This window comes from Amborella trichopoda, chromosome 2 (genome assembly GCF_054954075.1).
Source record: "Amborella trichopoda isolate Santa Cruz 75 chromosome 2, AtrichopodaSantaCruz75HAP2 v2.0, whole genome shotgun sequence".
NCBI classification, from domain to species: domain Eukaryota; kingdom Viridiplantae; phylum Streptophyta; class Magnoliopsida; order Amborellales; family Amborellaceae; genus Amborella; species Amborella trichopoda.
In genome coordinates, this window is record NC_142337.1 from 49,916,058 (window position 1) to 49,943,204 (window position 27,147).

Genomic DNA, 27,147 nt, shown 5'->3' on the forward strand with positions numbered 1-27,147 from the left:
TTGAGGTCCTATAGGATCATTTCTTTTATTCTTTTCTTATATAGGCAATAAGATGAGAGAATAGATTTTGGTGGGCTAACCATGTGTGGCGCCGACCAATATAACACATGTTTGGAGGTGCAAGTTAGTTCAAATAGAAGGACTGAAAAGACAAGAGCAGGCCCAAACGTACGTGGTCGGAAGTGGTACAGATTGACATTATATTTCTTCTCAGAGTAATTTATCCCTTAAGTGTGTCATCTATCTGTTAGTGGAATTTTTTTTTTCTTTAAGATTTGCTTGTTTCTTTTTCTTGTTCAGGTCTATGCGGCTAAGGGGACTGTTAAACCGAATTATGTAAATATCTTGTTAATGCTTCTGAGGCTTCGTCAGGTATGTGATCACCCTCAGCTCGTCAAAGGATATGATTCAAATTCCGTTTGGAAATCATCTGTGGAGATGGCTAGGAAACTCCGAAGGAAAAGCTAATACTCATGTGGAATTGTTTGGGAGCTTGCTTGGCGATTTGTGGAAGTTGCAATGTAAGATCATGGTTTCCATTGCTTTTGTTCTTGAGTTCGTTTCGTGATTTATATCTAGTGCTTGAATACCGTGCATTTCGCAATTGAAGATGAGAAATTTCGTTCATTAGAGTTTCTCAATTACAATCACTATTAAGTTATTTGTAGTCTAGATCATGCTATTAGATATTGTTTACTTTTGTATATACCAAAAGTAATTCATGCAATATAAAATATTATTTATGAAGTTTTTGAGTGACTAACTTTTAATTTTGTCCGGGGTAGTGGTTTGGCCATATGGATGGATTGCTTATTCATTGTTCTCACAATATAAACACATTTGATTGTTATGAGGTTTCATGTTGTTTTTTTTTTTTAACAGATTATAGGCCTCATTTGGGTCTTGTAGATCCAAAATTTGTAAAGTGATTCAACGGGTCAAGGTTGGAATGGAAAGATGGGTGCCCTTCTAGCCCATCATAAGTATCTTTCATTTTGAACGTTCAAAAAGACATGGAACCCTTCAACTCGGATTATACAAGAGAACATAACATTCCTTTATATAGTGCCAATTCAAAAAGTAGATGCTCACACAAATTACTCTATAGTGAGATTTTTGTACTGGTATACGAGCTTTTTTTCTCAGCAATTTCTTCAATTGATGTTTTCACTCTTCTGTGTGTTTGTGATCTCATTGTTTAGATCCTCTGTGGGAATCTTCTTCGTGTCTCCCACTGGCTTGCCATTTTGGAACCTTTGTTGTTTAGTCAATTTGTTTCTGGTTCTTTATTGTAGGATTCACCAGAGGGTGCTATGGTGACAATCTGCGGTCAAGTTTTCTGCAACCAGGGCACATGCGAACACCTTACAACTAATCAAAATATTTGCCCAGCAGCTCAATGTGGGGCTCAATTGAGTACGACCTCAATATTTTCTAGAGCCACACTGAGCAGCTGTATCTTTGATCAGTCTGACAATGGTGGTTTCCCTTGGCATCCTGGACAGCTTCAGCCATCTGAAACAAATGCAGAACAAGGTCTTTCATACCATTCTTCAAAACATAAAACAGCTATTGAGATTCTCCAATCACTCTCTAAACCACAGCTGCAAAATACAAATTCAATTCCAGGGAGTCTTGGCATAAAATTGCTTGTGCTGGTTGGTTCTGCCTTCATGATTACGCATTTGTGGCACAAAAAATCTCCACAAGCTAAAGGTGAGGCATCAATATCACTTACTTTTCACGTGATTAACTACCTACTGAGGCGACAAAATACAATGGTGATAAGGCTTGAAAAATTTAATAGTTAAACAAAGATGTTGTTGTTTTGACACAAGTATAGACCAATAAATGGGCCAAAATGACACTCAACAGCTGATTCATATTGCACAGGGGCTTTCATCTTCATGAAAACATATAGGAGAAGCTCAAGATTTGCTTCATGCGATGACAGATATAGCAGAGAAAAACGTTAGGTCATAAAACCCAACATTTTGAGGAACATTAAGGCCTTTGGAAACCATGGGATGTAAAATCCTAAGGTTTTTGGTACTAACGAGGCCTCCTGTAATAGGTAAGCCGAAACATATTGCATAAAGAAAGCCTATTAACTGTTCGGTTTACCGATGAAACTCTAAAAATCAAAAGTATGAGAAATCATAATAGCCGAAATCTGAGCATGAAGGCTAGAGCTTTTAAGAACGATAGAAAACAAGAAGCCATAGACGAAAAGAAACTGCAGCGACAAATGACAAACCTTGTAAGGGAAGGGCAAAAAACTACAAACGGAGAAACTACAGCAATATATGATAAACCCTAAGCAATAAGGGAGGAGAAAAAGATAGCGACAAGCTTCAGCCCCATTCTATTTTTATAGATGGGAAAAACCCTAACCCTGCGTGGCTCACATTCAATCCTGCAGACATGGAAGATTCAGTTATGTCCCTAAAATCAAATGGCACACCCAATACCGAAACATAGATTGCTATTAACCATTTAGAAGTAGAAAGAGGTTTATCATACAATCACAAGAATAAATAATAATTTTTTTTGAAAAGCCCTTATGTTATTAATTATAAAGAAGTTACCCTACATGACCAATAAAAACCACACTAATATTTATCAACCTCCAAGGATCTCAACGGCATAGGTTCATCCCACTATACAGCTACAAAAAAAACATAATAACGAAACAATGCACATATATAGAGGACAAGAGAATAAAATGCTTAGATATTAATCAGAATATCAATCAAGAATTTTCTGAAGCAAAACCGGTATTGAGTTGAATGATGATCCTCACAACCGACTCTGTATCAGTAGTCCACGAAACTAAAATAAAAGAAAAACCAAACAACAAACATGGAGCTTTCAACCACATTAAGAATATAAATGAAAAATATAAAATCGTCATCTTTTGGCAGAAAAAAGAAAATTAAAAAGTGGGGGAGGCGTTAACTTCAAAAAAGTGCATAAAAACTATTCAATTTTATGTAACTCTGAAGACCATTGAAAGAATTTACTTCATCTAATGCCATGTGATAATACAAGAATTAAAACAACAAACACTTCGTGTTTGATCAAGCATGAAAATGCATCATGCCATCAGATAAAATCCAATAATGCTATAGGAAAGCAGGGGCACCCTGCATCTCCAAGAAGAAACAAAATCAAAACATCATTGTCGCTTTTAGCAAATCCAATTTTTTGATAAAAAAAAATGGAAGAAAATTTTAGCACTAAAGCCATCAGTAAATATCCAATTATGTCACAGCAATACAGGGGCTACTCCAAGTAGGTTCTCCTTGTAAAACAAAGACCTGGAACCCAGTATCTCCAACATGGACAAAATCATCATCAGCAAATAACGTACCCAGTTGATTAATTGGAAACCAAACGAAAAACATCGAATTCATCGATCAAAAACCAAATCAAGTGGTCCTAATTCTATAGAAATAGAAACATCACAACAAATATGACATCCAACATAAAAAAAATACAGAAAACATCATCATCATGTAATTGAAACCCTAGAAGTCTTGAAGTGTAAGAGGAAACTCAGATTATAGGAAATGTCCAGAGAAATGAGATGATCGGATCAAATATAAGGAACTTTAACAAAAACATCATATGCGGAAATGGAAATCAAGTAAACATTGAAATCAAACCCCGAAAAAAAAACAAAATATAAGAGAATGGAATAATCTAGTACAACATAAGCCAATGACAAAAAATCCAAGAAAATGTCAGAAAATTCAAACCAGTGTGGTGAAGTTTTTAGACACTAAACCATTAGAAATCGGAATGTGGCCCCATCAAACTCGCCATGGTCGGTTTCTGCCTCCATGGCTGCGCATTTGTGGAACCAAAAATCTCCCCAAGCTTAAGGTGGGCCATGAATATTATTTACTTTTAACATGATTAACTAACTACGGAGGTGACGAAATACAATGGCGACAAGGCTTGAAAACTTTAATAGCTAAACAAAGATGTTGTTGTTGCTTTGACACAGGTATAGACCGATAGATTGGCCAACCTACAACACTCAACAGCTGATTCATATTGCACGGGTATTGGGGCTTTCATCTTAATGAAAACATATCGGAGAAGCCGGGGTTTGCATCGTGCGATGACAGAAGTAGTAGAGAAAAACCCTAGGTTATAAAACCCAAGATTTTGAGTAACATTAAGGCCTTTGGCAACCATGGGATGTAAAATGCTAAGGTTTTTGGTACTAACGAGGACTCCTATGAGAGGTAAGCCTTGAAGCTCGAAAAATCGAAAGTATGAGAAATCATAATAGCCGAAATCTGAGTGAGAAGGCTAGCATTTTCAGAAACGATAGAAAACATGGAAGGTACAGACGAAAAGAAACTGCAGCGATGGATGAGAAACCTTGTAAGGGAAGGATAAAAAACCTAGAAACGGAGAAAGTGCAGTAATATATGATAAACCCAAAGCAAAAAAGGAGAAAAAAAAGATAGCGACAAGCATTGGCCCCTTTCCATTTTTATAGATGGGAAAACCCTGCTTGGTTCATATTCTATCCTGCAGACATGGAAGCTTCAGATATGTCCCTAAAATCAAATGGCACACCCAATACCCAAAGATAGATTGCTATTAACAATTTAGAAGTAGAAAGAGGTTTATCATACAATCACAAGACCAACTCATAATTTTTTTCGAAAAGCCCTTATGTTATTAATTATAATGGAGTTTCCCTACATGACCAATAACAACCGCACTAATATTTATCAACCTCCAATGACCTCAATGGCATAGGTTCATTCCACTATACAGCTACAAGAAAAACAGAATAACGAAACAATGCACATATATAGAGGACAAGAGAATATAATGCTCAGATATTAATCATCTTATCAATCAAGAATTTTCTGAAGCAGAACTGGCTTTGAGATGAATGATGATCCTCAAAGCCGACTTTGTGTCAGTAGTCCAAGAAAATAATATAAAGGAATAACCAAACAACAGACATGCAGCTTTCAACCACATTAAGAACATAACTGAAAAACATAAAATCATCTTTTGGCAGAAAAAAGAAAATTAAAAAGTGGAGAAGACATTAAATTCAAAAAAGTGCGTAAAAAACCATTCAATTTTAAGAAACTTTGAAGAGCATTGAAAGAATTTACTTCATCTAATGCATTGCCATAATGCAAGAATTAAAACAGCAAACACGTGGTGGTCGATCGAGTATGAAAATGCGCCATGGCATCAAATAAAATCCATCGATGTCATAGGAATGCAGGGGCAACTCCAAGTAGGTTTTCCTTGCGAACAAGGACCTGGAACCCCTGCATCTCGAAGATGGAACAAAATCAAAACATCATCGCCTCTTTTAACACATCCAATTTTTTGGAAAAAAAAAAATGGTGGAAAAATTTAGCTCTAAAGCCATCAGTTATTATCCAATTATGTCACAGCAATACAAGGGCTACTCCAAGTAGGTTCTCCTTGTGGAACAAGGACTCGGAACCCCAATATCTCCAACATGGACAAAATCATCATCAGCAAATTACAAACCCAATTGATTAATTGGAAACCAAAAGAAGAACATTGAATTCATTGATCGAAAACCACATCAAGTGGTCCTAATTCTGTAAAAATACAAACATCACAACAAATATGACATCCAACATCAAAAAAATATAGAAAAACATCATCACCATGTAATTGACACCCTAAAAATCTTTAAGTAAAACAGGAAACTCATATTACATGAAATATCCAGAGGGATGAGATGAACGGAACAAATATAAGGAACTTCACAAAACGATTATATGTTGCAGTGGAAATCCAGTAAACATTGAAATCAAACCTCGAAAAAAAAACTAAATATAAGATAATGGAATAAATCTAGAACAACATGAGCAAAAGACAGAAAATCCAAGAAAATGTCAAAAAATCCAAACCAGTGTGGCGATGTTTTTTAGACATCAAACCATTAGAAATCGGAATGTGCCCACGTTAAACTCGCCATGGTTGCTTTCTGCCTCCATGACTGCGCATTTGTGGCACCAAAAATCTCCACAAGCTTGAGGTGAGGCATCAATATTACTTATTTTTCACAGCATTAACTAACTACTGAGGTGACGAAACACAATCGTGAGAAGGCTTGAAAAATTTAATACCTAAACAAAGATGTTGTTGTAGCTTTGACACAGGAATAGACCGATAGATCGGCAAACCTACAACACTCAACAGGTGATTCATAGTGCACAGGCATTTAATACTTAAACAAAGATGTTGTTGTTGCTTTGACACAAGTATAGACCGATAGATCGGCAAACCTGCAACACTCAACAGGTGATTCACATTGCACAGGCATTGGGGCATTCATCTTCATAAAAAATGTAGGAGAAGCCCAGGGTTTGCATCGTTCAATGACAGAAGTAGCAGAGAAAAACCCTAGGTTATAAAACCCTAGATTTTGAGGAACATTAAGGCCTTTGGAAAATATGGGATGTAAAATTTTAGGTTTTTTGGTACAAACGAGGCCTCCTGTAAGAGGTAAGCCAGAACATATTGCACAGAGGAAACTCTGAGAATCGAAAATATGAGAAATCACAATAGCCGAAATCTGAGTATGAAGGCTAGGGTTCTCAGGAACGACAGAAAACATTCAGGCAGAGACAAACAAAAACTGTTGCGATAGATGAAAAACCTTGTAAGGGAAAGACAAAAAACCTAAGAACGGAGAAACTGCAGCAACAGATGAGAAAACCAAAGGAAAAAAGGAGAAGAAAAAGATCGCGAAAAGATTCGGCCACTTTCCAATTCAATAGATGGGAAAAACCCTAACCCTGCTTGGTTCATATTCTATCATGCAGACATACGAAGATTCAGTTATGCTCCTAGAATCAAATGGCACACCCAATACCCAAAGATGGTTTGCTATTAACCATTTAGAAGTAGAAAGAGGTTTATCTTGCAATCACCGGAATAAATCATAATTGTTTTGGAAAAGCCCTCATGTTATTAAATTATAAAAGTTTCTCTACATGACCAATAAAAACCACACTAATATTTATCAACCACCAAGGATCTCAATGGCATAAGTTCATCCCACGGTACAGCGACAAGCAAAACAAAATAACGAAACAATTAACATATATAGACGACAAGATAATAAAAGGCTTAGATATTAATTAGCTTATCAATCAAGAATTTTTTGAAGCAGAACTGGCATTGAGCTTAATGATGATCCTCACAGCCGACTCTGTGTCAGTAGTCCAAGATACTAATATAAAGGAATAACCAAACAACAGACAAGGAACTTTCAACCACATTAAGAACATAACTGAAAAATATAAAATCAACATCTTTTGGAAGAAAAAAAAAAATTAAAAAGTGGAGGAGACAATAAATTCAAAAAAGTGCATAAACAAACTATTATATTTTATGACACTTTGAAGACCATTGAAAGTACTTACTTCATCTAATGCAATGTGATAATACAAGAATTAAAACCGCAAACACTTGGTGGTTGATCGAGCATGAAAATGCTTCATGGCATCAAATAAATCCATTGATGTCATAAGAACACAAGGGCAACTCCAAGTAGGTTCTCCTTGTGAAGAAGGACTTGGAACCCCTGCATCTTCAAGATGGAACAAAATCAAAACATCATCGCCTCTTTTAGCACATCCAATTTTTTGAAAAAAAAAGGGAGGAAAAATTTAGCATTAAAGCCATCAGTTAATATCCAATTATGTCACAGCAATACAAGGGCTACTCCAAGTAAATTCTCCTTTTAAAAACAAGGACTTGGAACCCCAGTATCTCCAACATGTACAAAATCATCATCAGCAAAAAACATACCCAATTGATTAATTGAAAACCAAACAAAGAACATCGTATTCATTGATCGAAAACCAAATCAAGTGGTCCTAATTCTATAGAAATAGAAACATCACAACAAATATGACATCCAACACCAAAGAAAAATAGAAGACATCATCATCATGTAATTGAAACCCCTAGAAATCCTGAAGTATAAGAGGAAACTCATATTACATGAAATATCCAAACGAATGAGATGATCGAATCAAACATAAGGAACTTGCACAAAAACATCATATGTTGGAATGTAAATCCAGAAAACATTGAAATCAAGCCCCCAAAAATAAAAATATAGGAGAAAAGAATAAACTAGAACAACATAAGCAAATGACAGAAATCCAAGAAAATGACAAAGAATCACACTAAACAATTAGAAATCGGAATGTGCCCACGTTAAACTCGCCATGGTTACTTTCTTCCTCCATAACAAACCATTTGTGGCACCGAAAATCTCCACAAGCTTAAGGTGAGGCATCAATATTATTTATTTTTCACATGATTAACTAACTACAGAGGTGACCAAACATAATGGTAACAAGTCTTAAAAATTTTAATAGCTAAACAAAGATGTTGTTGTTGCTTTGACACAGGTATAGACCGATAGATTCGCCAACCTACAACACTCAACAACTGATTTATATTGCACGGGCATTGGGGCTTTCATCTTCATGAAAACATATAGGCGAAGCCCGGGTTTGCATCACGCTATGACAGAAATAGCAGAGAAAAACCCTAGGTTATAAAACCCAAGATTTTGAGGAACATTAGGCCTTTGGAAACAATGGGATGTAAAATCCTAAGGTTTTGGTACTAACGAGGCCTCCTGTAATAGGTAAGCCGAAACATATTGCATAGAGAAATCCTATTAACTGTTTGGTTTACAGATGAAACTCCGAAAATCAAAAGTATCAGAAATCATAATAGCCAAAATCTGAGTATGAAGGCTAGAGTTTTCATAAACGATAGAAAACATGAAAGCAAAGACGAAAACAAACTTCAACGACATATGAGAAACCTTGTAAGGGAAGCACAAAAAACCTAGAAACGGAGAAACTACAGCAATAGATAAGAAACCCTAGCATAAAATGAGAAAAAAAAGATAGCGACAAGCTTTGGCCCCTTTCCATTTTTAATATGGGAAAAACCCTAACCCTGCTTGGTTCATATTCTATCCTGCAGACATGGAAGAGTCACTTATGTCCCTAGAAACAAATGGCACACCCAATACCCAAAGATAGATTGCAATTAACGATTTAGAAAAGAAAGGAGTTTGTCTTACAATCACAGGAATAAATCATAACTTTTATGGAAAAGCCCTCAAGTTATTAATTATAGAGAAGTTTCCCCAAGACCAAAAAACAACCACACTAATATTTATCAACTTCCAAGGATCTCAATGGCATAAGTTCATCCCACTATACAGCTACAAGCCAAACAAAATAACAAAATAACAAAACAACGCACATATATAGAGGACAAGAAAACAAAAGGCTCAAATATTAATCAGCTTATCAATCAAGAATTTTTTGAAGCAGAACTGGCATTGAGCGGTATGATGATCCTCACAGCCGACTCTGTGTCAATAGTTCAAGAAACTAACATAAAGGAATAACCAAACAACAGACATGCAGCTGTCAACCACATTAAGAACATAACTGAAAATAAAATCATCATCTTTTGGCAGAAAAAAGAAAATTGAAAAGCGGAGGAGACATTAAATTCAAAAAAATACATAAAAAACTTTTCAATTTTATGACACTTTGAAGACCATTGAAAGAATTTACTACATCTAATGCAATGTGATAATACAAGAATTAAAACAACAAACACTTGGGGGTTGATCGATAATGAAAATGCGTCAAGGCATCAGATAAAATCCATTGATGTCATAGGAATGCAAGGCCAACTCCAAGTAAGTTCTCCTTGTGAACAAGGACTTGGAACTCCTGCATCTCCAAGATGGAACAAAATCAAAACATCATCGCCTCTTTTAGCACATCCAATTTTTTGAAAAAAAAATGGAGGATAAATTTAGCGTTAAAGCCATCAGTTAATATCCAATTATGTCACAAGCAATACAAGGGTTACTCCAAGTAGGTTCTCCTTGTAAAACAAGGACTTGGAACCCCAGTATCTCCAACATGGACAAAATCATCATCAGCAAATAACATACCCAATTGATTAATTGGAAACCAAACGAAGAACATCGAATTCATTGATCGAAAACCGAATCAAGTGGTCCTAATTGTATAGAAATAGAAACATCACAAGAAATATGACATCCAACATCAAAAATATACATAAAACATCATCATCATGTAATTGAAACCCTAGAAGTCTTGAGGTATAAGAGGAAACTCAGATTACATGAAATATCCAGAGAAATGAGATGATTGGATCAAATATAAGGAACTTTAACAAAAAGATCATATGCAGAAATGGAAATAGAGTAAACATTGAAATCAAACCCCGAAAAAATAAATAAACATAGGAGAATGGAATTAATCTAGAACAACATAAGCAAATGATAAAAAATCCAATAAAATGACAGAAAATCCAAACCAGTGTGACGACGTTTTTTAGACACTAAACCATTAGAAATCGGAATGTGCCCACGTTAAACTCGTCATGGTTGGTTTCTGCATCCATGACTGTGCACTTGTGGCACCAAAAAACTCCACAAGCTAAAGGTGAGAAGAGGCTACTATTAACCATTTAGAAGTAGAAAGAGGTTTTTCTTACAATCACATGAATAAATCATAATTTTTTTGCAAAAGCCCTCATGTTATTAATTATAAAGAAATTACCCTACATGACAAATAAAAACCACACTAATATTTATCAACCTCCAATGATCTCAATGGCTAAGTTCATCCTACTATATAGCTACAAGCAAAACAGAATAACGAAACAATGCACCTATATCGAGGACAAGAGAATAAAAGGCTCAGATATTAATCAATTTGTCAATCAAAAATTTTATGAAGCAGAACTGGTAATGAGTTGAATGATGATCCTTACAGCCGACTCTGTCTAAGTAGTCCAAAAAACTAATATAAAGGAATAACCAAACAACAAACATGGTGCGGTCAACCACACTAAGCACATAACTGAAAAATATAAAATCATCTTTTGGCAGAAAAAAAAAAATTAAAAAGTTGAGGTACCATTAAATTCAAAAAAGTTCATAAAAAACTATTCAATTTTATGACACTTTGAAGACCATTGACAAAACGATAATAAGAATTCAAAGAATTAAGTAACAAAAGAGAAAACTTAATTAATGGCTCATATTAAGAAATTCAACCAATGACTTTTTTGCTTCATGGTTCATAAACTCAGAAGTGCGGATAAATTCAAATCATCGCCATCAATTTACACAAAAATCAGCATGGAATTGTAAAACCAGAAATTAAAAAAAAAAAAAAACAAAACAAGGAAATGTAAATTCAGTAAAGAAATGCACAACACAAAAATTCCCAAAAAGCAATTTAATAACAAGGCCACAAGAAAAATGCAAACAAAACACCTGAGAAATTGACATAATCAATTACATGTTTTACAATTTAAAAATGCTAGTCAACATGGAAAAACAATACAAAGAATATAGTTTTCAATATCAATTATATGACAAATTTAGAAAACAGATGTTGGCAAGAGACATCAAAGCCACAGTTACTATCCAGCGGTAATGTCGCAATAATGCAAGAGCAACTCCAAGTAGGTTCTCCTTGTAATCAAGGACTCGGAACCCTGACCCTCCAACATGCATATTATCGTCACCGGCCTCGCTGAATTTTCCATAAAAATACGACAGAACCACAAGTCACTCATTCTTCAAATTTCAAACAATTTGCTATTAAACTTGGCAATCTTATAAAAATCAAAGCACCATGTTCAAAGAATTTACTTCATCTAATGCACTATGATAATACAAGAATTAAAACAGCAAACACTTGGTTGTTGATCGAGCATGAAAATGCGTCAAGGCATCAAATAAAATTCAGTGATGCATAGGAATGCAGGGGCAACTCCAAGTAGGTTCTCCTCGTGAAGAGGGCCTTGCATCTCCAAGATGGAACAAAATCAAACATTGTCGCCTCTTTTAGCACACACGCATGCACACATTGTGAAGCTGCCTAACGCACATGACTATCATTCAAAAAACCTGAAGAAGAAACTGAATGAGCCCACCCCAAAATTAGTAGCCCACCCAACAAAATCAAAAACAATCTTGCCACTGACAATTGCTCCTTGATTACCACAAATATCACATCCAAAAATATTCAATAAGTGAAAATGAGAAAAAATAAAGAATGCCCCTAAAAATGGTAGAAAATAATCGCTAATCTCAACTTCCCCGAACCCAGCTTAAAGCCACATTACATTGCTGCAACAACAACTGTGAGTAATCAACATACTTCTCCCACAACCCCATGTATTTGCTCATACCAATTTTAAGCCAAGGGTTCATATTTCCATTATAATGAACCACTTCCCCATTCTAGATAGCCTTAGAGTCGACATTGGGATCATACACTAACCCTAGAACATGCCATCTCGGGTCCAGAGGCTCTGTTAACGCATAAAAAGTAAGCAATCCAGGAGCTAAAGTCCCAAGCTTCCAAAGAATTCGGTCCACATTCCTCTCTTGCCAATAGTGATATATGCCTGTCACATTCCTCTCTGCACTCCACCTAATCAAACACATTCATCCCAAAAGCCCAACAAGAAGAATCATGATCAAAGTGGGCTCGAATCAAAGGATGGGAGAAGTTCAAGTATTTGTGATATCGATGGAAAATTTCTAAGCATGTTTCTACGGCACCATTGACATTTCCATGCAAATCCAAGAACACGAGGGGGGAGAGGTCCTTCTGCACCACCAAATCATCATCTAAGAACGCCAACTTCTTTAGGGACGGGTACACCTCAGGGATATAGAACCTTAGGTGGTTGAGCATCGAGAGATACTTTGGGTTTCGAAACTTTATCGGGCTTTTATTAGCTGGGGTTCCAGAGAAGTAGTAGGACTGAGTTTCTGAGTCTTGAAGCTGCTTCAAAATTGGGACATAAGAGGGGCATTAAGCCAACTGAAGTCCTCTATATTTTGAACCTCTATAGTTATACTTTAAATCGGTTCATAGAAAACCAAGCTTTCATGGCTGCAAAATTGACCCCATCAGTGACCAAGTGGAAGACTGTGAGATCAGGGCAGTTCGCATTCAACACAGTCGAATTGACCACAACAAAGGCAGAGAGGAGGTTATCAGAGAAAACACAAAAAGTGGTAGAGGCTATTGTCCCTGAGTTTTGAAGCAAACCTCTTCTCCTCTGAGAAACTAGGGTTTCGAGATTTAGAGTTTTTGAACCACTCAATCGTAAGCTTGGTGCCGAGGAAGTAGAGGCTTTTGGAGATCGCCTCAGCAGCCAGCTGGCCAAAGGTGGTGCTTTGGATAGAGGTGGAGTTTACTTGTTCTTCAAGTGCAGCAATCTGTGCCTTGAGTTTCATTATCACTGTCGCCCTGTCATAATGGAGCTGTTTGGCTTGGTGGATCAAAAGAGACATGTCCCCTAATAGAGGTATCGGCTTCAAAGGCTGATAACAGGCTTGATCTTGTTGCTGCATTGGAGAGCAGGATTTGAGCACTGAGCTCCCATGCAAGTTTTTTGCTATCACAACAAAGGCCTTGGCAAGGGAGATTTGGTCTCCTAATTGTCTGGTTAATGAGTAGGGGTCCACCATTTCTTCAGTGATGTTCAGTCCTGGTATGATACTCACCTGCCTTCAAGCTTGCTTTAGAATAAATGAAGAAGCTAGTGAATGCAAGCACAAAATATGGGAACCAGTTGCCAACATGGAGCTTGGCCTAGAATTAAGGACAAGGAATGGAAAAGTTCCAAAAGACAAATGAACATATCAAGCAAATATAAGAATTCTCAAGAAAACTTGATATGATTTAAGCATTAGCAAATTACATTGCTCGGTTCCCACACACTTCAAAGTATCAAACTCTATAATGGAAGTGTAAAAGTAACAGGAATCAATTCTTAACAGATAGTTCAGAGTTGGTTCCTACATACTATTAAACTCTAAAATGGGAAATTGAAAGCAACAAGAATCAGTTCTAAACAGGTAGTTCAGAGTTTCCAGAAGCAAACATGTGGCAATTTTGAACAACACAGACAAATGAACTGAATAATTTTCTATTCAAAAGAAACACATCAAGTATTTACTGAAAAAGAAAAAGGAAAAAAGAAAAACATGGACACCCACAACTGCCTTTATCTGCTGTCACATAGGGCGCTCATTTAAGAAAATTTATAAGTTAAACTGAGAGATCATTTTATGTCTCCTTGCCAACACGTGGCAACTGTACCACATGAGTGAAACAGTTTCTAAAAACCATTGAAATAGCAAGAACACCATATTCATAAAATGCAAACCAGCATCACGATCACATAGGGGCCGTTTGGGTACCTGAAAATCTACTACATGACAATAGATTACAAGAAATATGACATTTCCATTGTTTAGGTACACTTTAATAGCAAGGAAATGGAAAGAGATTATCCAAGATTGTCCGAGATTTTCCCAAAAATCACGAAACCCAATACACGCGGTGAGGGTTGAAAAATCTATTACGCACCTTGATGAGTAATCTTTGGAAAATCTTTCTCACGCGTCTCTCTGCCTTATCCCCCGCTTAAAAAAATATCTTTGGGGTTTGCATAGATGCTCCCTCCCTCTCTAAGCCCGTCCCCTCTCTCTCTCTTGAGCCCTAATAACTGGTTTGCATAAGGTGCTCCCTCTCTCTTTAAGACCCTTTCTCCCATCTGGACTTTTTCCTTTCAGCTTCTAACCTGAAGAGAGAGAAGCAAGAGAGTCGCTACAACTAACCTGAAGAGAGAGAAGCAGGAGAGTCTTGGTAAGCCATATGCCATTCATTTGGGATGAAGCATGTTAGGCAACTCTTGATGACGTCAAACAATATTTACTCAACCCTCCAGTGCTCTCTACACCTGTGTTGGGAAAACCTCTTATCCTATACTTGATTGCTCTGGACGAGTCACTCGTGGCATTGTTAGCACAAAACAATGACAAAGGAAAAGAAACATCATTGTATTATCTCAGCCGCAGGATGCAAGGGGCTGAGAAGAATTATCCCCCTATTGAGAAGATGTGCTTGGCCCTGATCTTTATAGTACAAAAACTCCGCCATTACTTGCTTGGTCATGAAGTGAAATTTATGTCAATTTGACATCACGTATGTCCCACAGAAGGCCATCAAGGGCTAGGCCTTGGCTGATTTTCTTGCAACACATCCCATACCGGTAGAATCTCCTTTATCAAGCGACCTCCCTGATGAAGAAGTGTTTTGTGCTTACCTTGCTCATGCGCAGGGATTGTACTTCGACAGAGCCTTCCAATCAGATCGAGGAGGCACCAGAGTAGTATTCCTGACTCCGAGAGGAGCAGTATTTCCACTTTCGTTCTCTCTCGCTCAAGCCGGTTCTCATAATGAGGCAGAATATCAGGCCCTTATAATCGGGTTGGAGATAGCCATCGACCTCGACTTGGGGTAGCTCAAGATCTATGGCGACTCTGAGTTCGTTATCTGATAGCTCAAAGGGATCTATGCTGTGAGAAAAGACACTCTCAAACCTTATCATGATACTGCAAAATCATATATGCCCCAGTTTGAAGATGTATCCCTGAGTCACATCCCCAGGAGCCTAAACTCGCAGGCTGACGCACTTGCGAAACTCGGCTCTACAGTTTTGTTGTCCTCATCAAGACCCACGCTTAATTGGGTGGCAGAATGGAGACACATTGAACTAAGAATCGAGGTCAACGCGAATGACAAGAGAAATATCTTCTTGCAGTGTCCTCCTTATCCATTTGGAGTGCTTCTATCAGCTAAGGAAGTAATTAAGACTGAACAAGAAATGGCACGGAGTCAAGGAGCTAAGGGTCGAAACCAAGAACCATAATTCTTTGACCCAATATGCATGGAAATTGAACAGGTAGAAGATTGGAGAGAGCCCATCACTAGTTTCCTAAAACATGGCCGGCTCCCGGAAGATTACGCCGAACACAACAGCGTACGTCGAATGTTTACCAAGTATACCCTCCTTGAAGGAGATGCTCTCTTCAGACAGTCGTTTGACGGTATTCTTCTAAGATGTGTGGACGTCCAAGAAATCAAATAAGGTGTTAGAAGAAGTCCACTCAGGTATTTGTGGACTACACCAGTCTGGTCCTAAGCTTTATGAACGAATATACAATCATAATAAAAAATTTCACACAACATAATCTCACAAGAGATTAGTAAAAGCTCAATTGATTGTAAGCCCTACACAATCATAATAAAAAATTTTACACAACATAATCTTCATAAGAGATTAGTAAAAGCTCAATTGAAATAAGATACCTCTTTAGTCTCCTCCAATGCCTCAAAATTTTCTACTGCAATTACCAAACCTTCTAGTTTATTAATCAAACTTCTTCCCATTTTTTAACTTGTACTATAAAGATTTTGAATTTGGTATCATAAATTTACTGTTTATTTGAAATTATCTAGAGAGACATTTGAAAGACTTCTATAAAAAATAAATAAAATCAAGGCTTATCACAATAAAATCATGTTGTTCTAATCATATTATTCTAATGACTTATCATGTTGAAACCAAAGTCGAATCATGTTAGAAGACATGTGAATCCATGCAAGTGCCAAAGGCATGCAAAAAAAGTAGTAAATGGTGTCATCATGACTTCAGAATGGTACAAGTTATTATTAGAAAATCTTTTTGGAATGGTGATGATGTTATTATTAGAAAATACTTTTGGAATGGTGTGATGATCACTTTAATTTCGTATTTCAGTGGAATTTTGTGACAAAAAATTAAGAAATGATAGTTTATAGGCAAGTGTTGGTAAAATATTGGTAATGCATTTCCCATATTTCTTCCAAACAGTAGCAATGTATTTCCCAAGTTGCATCTAAATACTACCCAAACAGTAACAATCCATTTGCAGGTAATGTATTACGCAATAATGTATTACACCAGTAATATATTTCACAGACAACATATTTTCAGGTATCCAAACTGCCCCATAATGTGCATACTATTACTCATAATCATAACATGAAAGCCATCATTCTCATCCTGTTCAGCCCAAGTGCATATCTTCCTTAAGAACAATATCAACGAATCTTAATCGTCAAAATGATAACTACATGTAAGGCGTTACTATGGCGTAGTAGATATGGTATGATCATTTATTTTTGTAGCTACTTGGTCATTTTTCTTTTGCATACATTTACTTTTTGATGCATCATACTTCCTTTCGCATTTCTTTGTTGCTACAATGACAAAAAAGCTTGAGCCATTTGACTATAACAAGTACAATTGAATCATGGACTCCACAATGGCACGCTTTACTATGTTCATATCTTGAAATAGTAACATGGTAAACCTCAAGGGTTTTATATTGCTGAGTCAACATTTGGTGAAGACAATGCTTGCCTTTTGTAGTCACAAAATAAAATCTGTGTATACACATCATGCATGTTTAAACTGTATATACTGATCTATAATCACATTGTGTATCATAATTGTTGGAAACACATGGGAACCAGAATCATTTTAAGAATGAGAATCGCAGAATCGAGGCTGGCTAGAAGATTCCTGTTTTGGAAAACATCCATACAATGGGAATCACGGGGAGCGAGATTCCTATTTTTTGGGAATAAGAATTGACCAAAATGATATCGAGATTCCGCCACATATGGAATCAAGATTCTGACCTCCTAGGAATTGAGATGTCTACCTCCTTGAAATCAACCCCCAAGGAATCGAGATTCTAAAATCTTAAGAATCGAGTTTCCAATGTATGTGGAACTGATATTCGCACCAGTTTGGAATCGAAATTCCAACATATTTGGAATCAATTTTCTGACGTATGTGGAACCGAGATTCATGCTAGTTTGGAATCGGGATTCAAATTAGTTTAGAATCGAGTTCATCCCAATTGGCAATCGAGATTTGTAACTCTATGGAGTCAAGTACGAAGCCCTACAGAAACAAGTCTCCTGTATCAACGGCATCTCGCGCTTTATCGGCTTAGAACCTATTTAAGCAATCGATATCAAATATATCTTATCAGACTTGTAGACGGGTTCCTCAGATTTTGAAGTCAATGTATTGATTCTTGAACTTAGGGTCACGTAGTCCACTAGGGAAATTATCTACAAAAGATACAAATGTTATATGTATTTCCAAATTGTGATCTTGACTTCAATATTATACAAACAAAATAGGATTTTCTTTGTGCCATGGTATTTATTGTATGCGTTGTTGCTACCAAATTATACTTTAAAGAAAAGTAAGTCCATCCTAGAACTATTATAAGCATTCGCACTATTAGAAGCATTTGAATCGAATGAAGATTTCTACTCCAATTTCCTTGAAAAAGAGGTAACCATTCAAAAAATTGGACATTATGTACTGCGAATTGTTTTCTTTATTCTTGTATTTTATTATTTCTTTTTGCTTGCATTCTCATTATGCCCGTGTGATAGGGAAGAAATTCAGTCTAAACATCAAGCACACACATGGATACATTATTGCATGAATTTACAATATGTGGGTAGAGAGAGATTTTGACGTCAAACAAGGTTTTTATGGACTATGGAGGTCGAAGCAAAATTCCATGTTGATTGAATCACAGTTCCTGCTCCCATGAACCGAGGTAGTTTATGCTATAGATTCTAGATTCAAAACCATAACGAATCAAGATTCATAACATGTGGAATCAGGAATCAACAAACATGGAATAAAGATTCCATATATGTTGGAATCGAGATTCGAAACATTTGGGGCAGAGATTCCAACAATAATGGGACTGAGATACCTAAAAAGGTTTGAAACGAGATTCCTAACTTATGGAATCTAGATTCCAAGTACCAGGAAATGGTTTCTGTGAAGATCCCTTGGTGGAATCGCCAAATCGGGATTCTGAACTGGAATCACGACCTCAGTAGAGAGATTTGGATAACTTGTAAACTGTTTCCTACCTAATGTGCAATTCAATCATTTTGAATGGTGAAGAACTACATAAATTTTTAGACTTAAATATCTTAATAATGATATTTATTTTAGCATTCACTTTGATCAATAGGGTGACTTGGCAGTTCAATTGCTACTAACATTTCATAATTGGAATATGCACAAGTCACCAATGCTTTCCCATTGCATCCAATCACCCTGCATCATTTCTACATGCGGTTGCTAGAAACTTCAATAATTAAAAGCCCTAACTTTACTACAACCCAAGGCTTTCATGCCTCAAATGCACATTCAATCAAAAGCCAAAAATCTCCACATATTCAAAGTTGCAGTAGTCCGCAACCTTTCAGGTTCCTCACTGGTATCATCTGAGATCATAAGGTTGAATATATTACCACATTTTGCATACGTTTAACTCTTTGAGGGCTTTTGATTCTCTCAAAGAGACACATCTTCTGGGAAGGCAATCTAATTTGCGGAATCGTGGTTATGGTGTTAAGGGTTGAAGCATAAAATCCAAAAATCAACTCTCGCCGCCAATCAAACTAGCCTTAAAAGCAATGACAGATGTCAAAGCTGAAGAAAATTGATTATCTCTACAACCTCATCATGTCATTACAACTACTTCTTTTAAAAATGTTATGTAGCACAACTAGTACATTTCGATGAGGATATTGTATAATATCGTTCTAATGCCAGAGGAACACCAAATTATAAACGGAGTGATTTCCCATCACTAAAATAGCCAGAAAATGTACTTATAGATTAGCAAAAGTGCCTCAGGCCAATGCTACAAGCCAAATTCTAGTTTCTCTAATTAATGTGGACACCAACTACACTACACCAAGCATGTATCAATAGTCAATGGACAGCTATCATCACACATGGGAGGTTTTGTACCACATTGAAAGGCCAAGTAATCTTCTATACTGGCCTTTAAAGCTGTAGTTCACCCTATTTGAGTTCATAGGAGCTGAACATGGATGTAATTGTTCTTGCTAAGTACTGTATGGTACTTAATTAACTAGTTATAAGGCAGAACCACCATAAGTTTGTCGAGTAGCAGATCATAGGAGCAGTTAAATTCTTAAGATTCAAGAGTACGTCTAGTAAAAAATGAAAGCATGTGTGTGGAAAAATTTGCAATGTTACAAGTGCAGCAACAATGGAGTGCAGAAAAATGCTACAACAGTTAATTAAGAAATTTGTAACGGCTTTCTTAGTTAGCGATTCAGAAACATGTCAAGGAAATTTTGATGTGGCCTCGGTCATTTTGATAAAATAGAGAAGGCATTTCCTTATAAAGTATGTTAAGTAGCTTAGGAATATTTTAAGGGACATGTAATAATGGTCTTAAAAGGGTATTTCAGGCAACCGTGTTTTTTAAGAGCAATCTTTTAAGTGTTACAAATGTGTTCAAAAAGTTTTACAAAAGGAAGGTCACATGATAGTTCAGGAAAAGTATGGAATGCTTTAGAAAATGTTTTGAGTTATACTGTAAAAGGATAAAAATATGTATACGAAGAACAATCTTCAAGGACAGAAAGCTGGAGTACTAACTACTGAGGAAAAAGATAAGAGATTAACAGAAGAGACAGAGAGAGAGAGAGAGATGAAATGTGTCCTAAAAATTTTACAAAAGGAAGGTCCCATGATAGTTAAAAAAATGTTTGAAGGCATGCTTGGAAAATATTTGAGTTATCCTATAAAAGGATAAAAAATGTATTAAAAGAGTAATCTCCAAGGAGAGAAAGCTAGTGGCAGAGGGAGGAGGGAGGGAGCCATAACTTTTTTGCAAATTTTCTCATCAATGCAAACTTGGTGTTTGGGTTGAAGGACAGAAATAAAAATTCAAGGTTTGCTACCAGTTTATTGCAAGTTGGGTTTTTAGGGAATTTTCTCATCTGGTTTTTGAGGGAAAGAAAAAAAAAATCAAGTTGCTACCAGCTTATGCAAGTTGAGTAATTTTTGGGAATATAGATGATCGAGTAATTTCAGGAAGAAAACAGATTAAACACAAGTGTTATATAGAGGCAAGTCTTTATAATTTTATTAGATTTGCTAGGGCAAGAGTTTGTATGGTTTTATTCGATTTCCTGGGGCACGAGTTTGTATCATGAGGATATTGTATATTATGAAGACTCTTTCCATAGGCCACGAGTAGAGTGCATAAGCATGGCGTGAGGCCTTACGACATTAGTTGGTATGGATGATGGTTTCCCTCTGAGGTCTCAAGCCAGCCATAATAGAATAGATAGGTGAAGTAGCTGATGCCCAGTACCTCTGTTCCAACCCATCTATTGGTTGGTTAACTAATATGGGTGCATAAACATGACTGCTATCTTCCATTCTGTTCCATCTTACCCCACCTCTGAACCTTTGCTGAATTGCTGTCTATCCAACTCTATATCTCTAGAATGGGGATCCTAGCATCACCAATACCTATGCACCTATAAAAGATTCCCCATGTTTCTTTCTGTTAGAAATGGCACAGCATGCAACATAATAGGTTACATTCACAACAGATCCTAATTCTACACAAAATTTGATTTTTTTATAATCCAGATTATAAACCAAACAGTAATTGGACCCTATATATGATAAGAATATCTCGATTTCAATTCCATAAATTACCCAAAAATAGCCATAGCCACTCACTACCTTTCGTGATACCTTGGTTGCTGCCAGTTACTAGGATTGGCCAAGAAATAATCACTCAAGCTTCAGAAGCTTGATCCAGCACTCCAAGACAAGGGATCTCGATTCCAGACGCTTTTTGAATTTAAGGATCTCGATTCCAGACGCTTTTTGAATTTAAGGATCTCGATCTGCAAAATTGGGGATCTCGATCCCTAGTTAATGGGATCCCTATCCCTCTCATCCAAATCATGGGTCCATGAATTATCTCTCTCTCTCTCTCTCTCTCTCTCTCTCTCTCTCTCTCTCTCTGCAAAAGCATATATCTAAAAAATTCATAAATCTGAATTGGTTTTTGGCATAGGGATAAACCAATTTAGAATTAATCCCAATGCCCACAACACAAACCAGGGTTTTGAAGCTTGAAGTTTGAAACTTAAACTTGTAAATCGTAAAAATAAAAACCATAACTTACAAGCTGCTGCCATATTATATTATGGAACCCGTATATGAAGTAGAGCAGCTGCAAAGCTGAAACTTCACCATGTCCTACCCTAAATCCTTTACATTTCACTCATTGGAAGCCCTTTAAGCTTTATAATATTTATCTGTGTCTCTAATGCCCTCTTGTTGACCATATCTGCAATTACAGGGATATTTACATGTTGATAGCTGCAAAGCTGAAACTTCACCATGTCCTACCCTAAATCCTTTACATTTCACTCATTGGAAACTCTTTAAGCTATATACAATTTATCTGTGTCTCTAATGCCCTCTTGTTGACCATATCTGCCATTACAGGGATATTTACATGTTGACTCTTTCTTTGCTTTGGATCGTTTTTTCCTCTAAATTTATAGCGTTTGACCAATTGCAAGCCCAATTGCATGTAAAAGAAAAGACCCAAACAAATGAAAACAAGGATACACATTTTCATGCTAGAGCTTCTTTCATGCCAGGGGACTGAAATTTGAAACCTCATATCGGGTTTTCAGTTTTACATCTCACTTATGAAACACAATCCAATGATAACACAAAATTAAAAATCATTTTAAAAACATGATTCTTTGTTTTTAATGATACTTTGGTTTTTGAAATTCAAAAAATCAAAAACATGAATCACATTGTTCAACGAACTTCGTTCCGGAGCTAGAGTACCCTAGTTAAGTGCCCTTAAGGAGTCTCGATTCCAAGATGGACTGACCTCAATCTCCATATACTTTATCAGTTGATCTTGGGCACATATGGAACGCTCCCTGAAAATTGGGATCACGATCCCTTCAACTCATGGTGTACGGATCTTGATCCCTATCCCATGGATCTTCATGCATCTTTCAACCTTGTAGCCCCCATCCTGATCCAAGATCTGGCCTCGCTCCCAATCCTGGTAACTATGGTTTCTAGTTTCTACACCTACACATGACCTGGCGAATTTCCTACTAGCATATTTATGCATTTTGGACTTAAGTTATGGATGTGAGTAATTAGACCATTGTTATTAAGATCAAAATGGTCATTGAAAGGGTGATGGCTCTAGTTCAGTCCAAACTGGTCTGACGACCAGTTGAAATCGGACTGGATTTTAAAAATATAAAAAAAAATTTGAACAATAGTTGAAAAATATCTGATGTATTACAAAAAAGAGTTCACCAACTTTGAATGGTTGGTTGAAAAAGTTAAAATCAATTAGTCAAACCAAAAAAAAACCAGCAAATGTTGGTTTTGACTAGTTATTGACCAAACCCAATTTTCCTTCGGACCATACCAGCAAAGGCAATGGTCAATGGCTCAACCCTTAGACCGGCCAATCTGGTCCGCTCTTGATAAATATGGATTAAACCATATACATATAACCATGAACCTTAGCATATCAATAATACTCTAAAACCATAAACTTGACTACTAGATGAAGTGCATACTTCAAACACAACCCATGGGAAACAACAGTTATACATTAGGTTTTACTTTTTAAACAACTAGTCCATTAATCTTATTTTTGTTCGTGAACTTGTAGTCCAACTTAGTAAAACCAGCAAATGTTGGTTTTGACTAGTTATTGACCAAACCCAATTTTCCTTCGGACCAAACCAGCAAAGGCAATGGTCAATGGATCAACCCTTAGACCGGCCAATCTGGTCCGCTCTTGATAAATATGGATTAAACCATATACATATAACCATGAACCTTAGTATATCAATAATACTCTAAAACCATAAACTTGACTACTAGATGAAGTGCATACTTCAAACACAACCCATGGGAAACAACAGTTGTACTTTAGGTTTTACTTTTTAAACAACCAGTCCATTAATCTTATTTTTGTTTGTGAACTTGTAGTCCGTAGTAGTGTGTGTGTGTGTGTGTGTGTGTGTGTGTGTGACACAACCCATGGGAAACAACAGTTGTACTTTAGGTGTGTGTGTGTGTGTGTGTGTGTGTGTGTGTGTGTGACACAACCCATGGGAAACAACAGTTGTACTTTAGGTTTTACTTTTTAAACAACTAGTCCATTAATCTTATTTTTGTTTGTGAACTTGTAGTCCGTAGTAGTGTGTGGAAACAACAGTTGTACTTTAGGTGTGTGTGTGTGTGTGTGTGTGACACAACCCATGGGAAACAACAGTTGTACTTTAGGTTTTACTTTTTAAACAACTAGTCCATTAATCTTATTTTTGTTTGTGAACTTGTAGTCCGTAGTGTGTGTGTGTGTGAGTGTCCAAATAAAAAGCAATTAACTTGAAGGAGCTAATAGATTGATTAGTACCCAAAATGATACCAAATTCTAAGTTTTGCATTCAGTTGCCCAAAAAAAGTGAACATTAAAATAGAAGGAACATCACTTTTTCTACAAATGCACCTTGGAAGTTTCACAATTAGGCTCTTATTACACAGGACAATCTCATGGTTTGACTGTCACTATTATCTAAGAAAAGCATATCTCATATAAAAATAGCCAACGAGTTATACTCTTGGTCAATTCACAAACCCTTTATAACATGGGGTCAAAAAGAACATTTTGGCAAATGAATATAAGGAGAAATCTACTAAATTCTAGAAGATGGTGTGGCTTTATAACATAAAGGCTTTATTTGAACACTTGGTGACGGTTCTTGGTATAAATATAAAGGACTATTGGCAAGAGGCTTGGGAAGAGCAGCCTTGGAAGTTTAATGTTAACTTGTTCTCATAAGTATTAGCCAACATCCATTTTGGGCCGTAGTGGGCTCGCCTTAATTGTTGTCTAGTGGGCATAACCACATTAAACTATGTAATTAACATTTGATGTAGTGGTTTGATAATTTGATTTGTCTTCATTCATTTGGTTAATATGTAAGTGGTTTGATCAGCACAAGAAATTCTAAACCAATTAACCAGATCCTAAAATTTGCCTAATGCCTAACAAAGATAACTATGTGGATTTCAAATAACTCACACCTATGCCATCGACGAAGCAAGACCAAATTACAACTTCCCACTCCAAACAGGGGAAAAAATAAATATATTCGTATTTTACAGAACAATTAAAAGAATAATATTCATATAAAAGTTCACATAAAGAGTATCATTTGATGCAATTGTTTTTTTTTTTTTTTTTCCCATCATAGTTTCACACTGGAGCAGACCCCCAATAATTGGGATGATAGTTTCACGCTGGCATTTCATAAGTATTCAGGCCTTGAAAAAACATAATAGTTATCAGATCTTAAGAGTATCTGGCACACTCAAATTTTAAAAAATAATAATAATAAATAAAACAAAGGTACAAACAATATAACAACGTCGAGCTTCAAAATCCCATAGCTATACAAAAGCCACAGATTCATCTCAAACAAACTGAAAAACCAGAAACTAAATGAAGAATGAAAGCAAAGTTTTCCAGACTAAGCACGGAAATAGTTATCTACAATTAGCTTCAGTCCACAAAGATGCATATCTAACATGTTTCCAAAAAGATGAGACATATCAATCAAATATTACTAGAATTGCGTTTATACTTCTCAAATGGAACATGAAACCTCTCTTAGCACGTAACATTTACAAACTAATATCATAAGATACATTGAAAACTATGAACTTCTGAAACACATAATTCGCAAAGTGTGGCGCTTGTGTGGGTGAGAGAGAGAGAAAGTGAGAGAGAGAAAGAGAGGAACCCTAACCTGGCTCAGTAATGGGTTAACTTCAGGCGTCCTTTCATGGCTGAAGATGACAATAAGTAGAACAAACACCAAACCAAAAAGCACAATCCAAAACCCTCTTGAGAGCCTCCTCTTTACTGGCCGCCTAAATTCAGCGGCCATCCTCCTCATTTTTCAAATAAATAATCCCAGTTCATTTAAAAAAAATACTCTCAGAGCTCATTTCTTCCCTACCCAACCCTAAAACCCATAGATTCCCATTCCTTATTACCAGTTCTTGAAATTCATCAAAATCCAACTGTTACAATAACTTCAAAGCCATGAAGGTTGACAAACGCCTTCACATCCCAGTCCAGAATCACATAAAGCCCCCACCGTTATCAGTTGATGCAATTCATAAGAATCCGACTGCTACAATAACTTGAAAGACATCAATTATCAGCAAAATATATCAGGTATAACAATAAAGGGGCATGAATAGGTAAAGTAGAGAGGGATCTGAGTACAAGATCAAAATCTATTAGGGCAACTAAACCCAGATACTCAATGTTCTGGATCTGATAGGATTTTCGTTTTCAGTCTTTTGTAAGTGTCAATGAATCGAGACTGGCTCAGCCTATAAATTGATGCTCGTGGGCTTTTCGAATAAACTTGTGATTCCAAAAACAAAACAAAAAAAATCATATTTGAAGACCTAACCTGAATTTATTTGATTTGATGTCTCATAATAAATAATTAAACTTCACTAAATGAAGGGAAATTATTCAAAATGTCCTTATATCTTTAAAAAATTTAAAAACATATTTTTTTGCCAGATACGTCCATGTCTTTTTTTTATTTTCTTGGAAAAATTATAAATAAATAAATAAAAACAATTAAATTGACTTTTTACACACCTTTACCCACCAACTTTTTCGAATGACTTCCCCCAAAAGAAATCATGTTTCCTAGCCAATACCCTTATACAAAAAGTTAATTTTTTTTAACGAAAATACATTTGCTTCATGTAACAAATCAATTTCGGATCCCAATAAAAGCAAACACCGGACTGTACTTGTACAACATGGGACTGTTCACTTCAAAACGCCGGACTGCCACTTCAAAATGTTGAACTGCCCGTTCAAAATGCAGTCGGACTGCCCTTTCAAAATGTCGGACCGCAACTTCAAAAAGTCGAACCACTTATTCTAGCAAAAAAAAAATAGCCATGATGTCCAAGATACTGCCTTTTGGGATCATGGCTCCATTAGATCCACGATGACAAAAGGGGTACATGCTCAAGGGATTTGCCTCGGTGTTACGGCCCTAATAGGGCCACAAACGGCATTCTAGGTAGAAAAAATCATGATAAAATTGAGTATAAATATAAATTTAAAAAATGGCATTTTTAATTTTTGAAAATTTGAATATTTTTTATACTAGATAAGCAAGGCGT

At 36.3% G+C, this 27,147-nt stretch overlaps 9 non-coding genes and 1 pseudogene across 10 annotated transcripts; all 10 read right to left on the reverse strand.

Annotated features, from left to right (window-relative positions):
- Positions 1-3,987: 3,987 nt before the first annotated feature.
- On the reverse strand, positions 3,988-4,130 carry LOC148783295 (small nucleolar RNA snoR134). The gene has a single exon (XR_016050747.1). It is a non-coding gene; the product is annotated as a small nucleolar RNA snoR134 (small nucleolar RNA).
- Positions 4,131-4,856: 726 nt separating this feature from the next.
- On the reverse strand, positions 4,857-4,943 carry LOC148783296 (small nucleolar RNA Z223). The gene has a single exon (XR_016050785.1). It is a non-coding gene; the product is annotated as a small nucleolar RNA Z223 (small nucleolar RNA).
- A 1,319-nt stretch (positions 4,944-6,262) lies between these two features.
- On the reverse strand, positions 6,263-6,405 carry LOC148783297 (small nucleolar RNA snoR134). The gene has a single exon (XR_016050748.1). It is a non-coding gene; the product is annotated as a small nucleolar RNA snoR134 (small nucleolar RNA).
- Positions 6,406-7,151: 746 nt separating this feature from the next.
- On the reverse strand, positions 7,152-7,240 carry LOC148783298 (small nucleolar RNA Z223). The gene has a single exon (XR_016050781.1). It is a non-coding gene; the product is annotated as a small nucleolar RNA Z223 (small nucleolar RNA).
- A 1,188-nt stretch (positions 7,241-8,428) lies between these two features.
- Positions 8,429-8,571, reverse strand: LOC148783299 (small nucleolar RNA snoR134). Its single transcript, XR_016050744.1, has one exon. It is a non-coding gene; the product is annotated as a small nucleolar RNA snoR134 (small nucleolar RNA).
- A 777-nt stretch (positions 8,572-9,348) lies between these two features.
- On the reverse strand, positions 9,349-9,437 carry LOC148783300 (small nucleolar RNA Z223). Its single transcript, XR_016050779.1, has one exon. It is a non-coding gene; the product is annotated as a small nucleolar RNA Z223 (small nucleolar RNA).
- Positions 9,438-9,728: 291 nt separating this feature from the next.
- LOC148783301 (small nucleolar RNA Z278) lies at positions 9,729-9,849 on the reverse strand. The gene has a single exon (XR_016050726.1). It is a non-coding gene; the product is annotated as a small nucleolar RNA Z278 (small nucleolar RNA).
- Positions 9,850-10,803: 954 nt separating this feature from the next.
- Positions 10,804-10,892, reverse strand: LOC148783302 (small nucleolar RNA Z223). Its single transcript, XR_016050788.1, has one exon. It is a non-coding gene; the product is annotated as a small nucleolar RNA Z223 (small nucleolar RNA).
- A 255-nt stretch (positions 10,893-11,147) lies between these two features.
- On the reverse strand, positions 11,148-11,233 carry LOC148783303 (small nucleolar RNA U36a). The gene has a single exon (XR_016050752.1). It is a non-coding gene; the product is annotated as a small nucleolar RNA U36a (small nucleolar RNA).
- Positions 11,234-12,097: 864 nt separating this feature from the next.
- On the reverse strand, positions 12,098-26,306 carry LOC105420431 (putative galacturonosyltransferase 10; annotated as a pseudogene). Its single transcript, XR_016049478.1, has 2 exons — positions 25,734-26,306; positions 12,098-13,645 (listed from the first exon to the last, which is right to left on the reverse strand). The product of XR_016049478.1 is annotated as a putative galacturonosyltransferase 10 (transcript).
- Positions 26,307-27,147: the final 841 nt, after the last annotated feature.